Source organism: Coenobita brevimanus, chromosome 56, assembly GCF_032717465.1.
Source record: "Coenobita brevimanus isolate Jiangsu-jjx chromosome 56, ASM3271746v2, whole genome shotgun sequence".
Lineage (NCBI taxonomy): Eukaryota > Metazoa > Arthropoda > Malacostraca > Decapoda > Coenobitidae > Coenobita > Coenobita brevimanus.
The window spans coordinates 29,842,410-29,844,237 of NC_137009.1; the positions used below are offsets into that span (position 1 = coordinate 29,842,410).

At 40.0% G+C, this 1,828-nt stretch overlaps 1 pseudogene; it reads left to right on the forward strand.

Annotated features, from left to right (window-relative positions):
- The first annotated feature begins 698 nt into the window (after positions 1 to 698).
- On the forward strand, positions 699 to 817 carry LOC145401875 (5S ribosomal RNA; annotated as a pseudogene).
- The last annotated feature ends 1,011 nt before the right edge of the window (positions 818 to 1,828 follow it).

The window sequence follows — 1,828 nt, forward strand, 5'->3', positions numbered from 1 at the left end:
GGTGAAATAAGCGCGAAATGGCCGCACCTATTTGTTATTGTATTCTCTATCTAGTCGTAATAGTCAGTTTTCTCACTGGAGTCTAAATAAGAAGTTATTTGCTGCATATTGTGGCAATGAGAGGACAGTGACTCTGGGACATGGGATGAACGACATTTGGCAATTTGTAGAAGCTCAGCATAAACAGTGAAACAATACTTGGTGGAGAAATTTACATATAGATCTTTCCAAGGCTTCTTCATTACTACGCTATACATACAAGGTCTGCAAGTGTGTGTGTGTGTGTGTGTGTGTGTGTGTGTGTGTGTGTGTGTGTGTGACCCTCGCATGTTCATACAAGTCTGCCACTGCTTCTTGACAGAAGACCGTTTTCTAGGTATTTGTGCAAATCGTCATTCTAACAAGTGTTATAATAGTATGATTTAGATATTTCGTATGTTTTAGTTCAAGCATTTTATCATTTAAAAGTCATTACGGTGTGGAGTACGACCGTATCTCTGAAACATAATCATTTCATCGCTAGTTCACATCTACAGTGGTAGAGATATTAGTGCTACAGTCTAGGCTCATTAGGTAAAACAAGCATTTATGTATTTTTCATCGTATCTCAGCCGATCACGATTCGAATCCGATTATCGGAAAAATTTTCCCTACCAATACTGATACCGATATTAATCGATTTTTGGCTGTCGATTTACAGCACTAACCATGCTACGTTGAGTACACCGCTTCCCGTCCGATCAGCGAAGTTAAGCAACGTTGGGTCTGGTTAGTACTTGGATGGGTGACCGCCTGAGAACACCAGATGCTGTTGGCATCCCTACGTGTCAAGTGGGGTTGGTGGAGGATTAGTGCCCCTCCCTGTAAAACAATTAACTCTAAGCCCTTGACCACCCCGTTTGGGATACATGGCGTCTGGCAATGGATGGATGGATTTACAGCACTAACCACCGACCGATTTTATTTAACTTTTAACAGACGTTTTGCAGCGGAAAGGTTACTGAAAGCTATAGGCAACTCTTCCAGGTCGAAAAATCTGTTCACAGTTTACAAAAATCGGTTGACGGAAGCAGTAACAAATCACTGGAGTGAAGTGGTTAAGAGATTATTTATGAAAATCATTTATTCTCATGAGGATTGTAAACTGAAGAGATGAAATTGTGGGAGTGGTTGATGCTCATGCTGATGATGGTTTAGTATTCCGGAAAGAATGCTTGTAGTAAAACAGTCTAAGAAGAATGGTGAAGGATGCGACGTAATAATGACGTGTTGTGTGTGTGTGTGTGTGTGTGTGTGTGTGTGTGTGTGTGTGTGTGTGTGTGTGTGTGTGTGTGTGTGTTCTTACCTAATTCTTACCTAATTGTTCTTACCTAATTGTATCTTTACAGGAATGAGTCAAGCTCGTACTGTCCCGTGTCTTAAACCATATTTATCGTACATATCCTTAAATTTGTGAATTGTTTTGGCACACACTATTTCATTCGGTAGTGCATTCCATTGATCAATTGCTCTGTTTGGGAAACTGAATTTCCTTACGTCTTGATCACCTCTCTTCTTATGCAGTTTTTTGCAGTGTCCTCTTGCTGATGCTTCTCCATATGTTAAGTAATCATTTATGTCTATTTTCTCCTTTCCTGATATGCACTTATATAGCATTATCATGTCACCTCTTTTCCTTCTCTCCTGTAAAGTTGGTAGATTCAGTTTATTTAGTCTTTCTTCGTAGCTTAGGTCCCCTAAGCTTGGTATCCATCTTGTAGCTGCCCTTTGAACTTTTTCAATCTTGTCTATATGCTTTTTGAGATGAGGACTCCAGACTACTGATGCA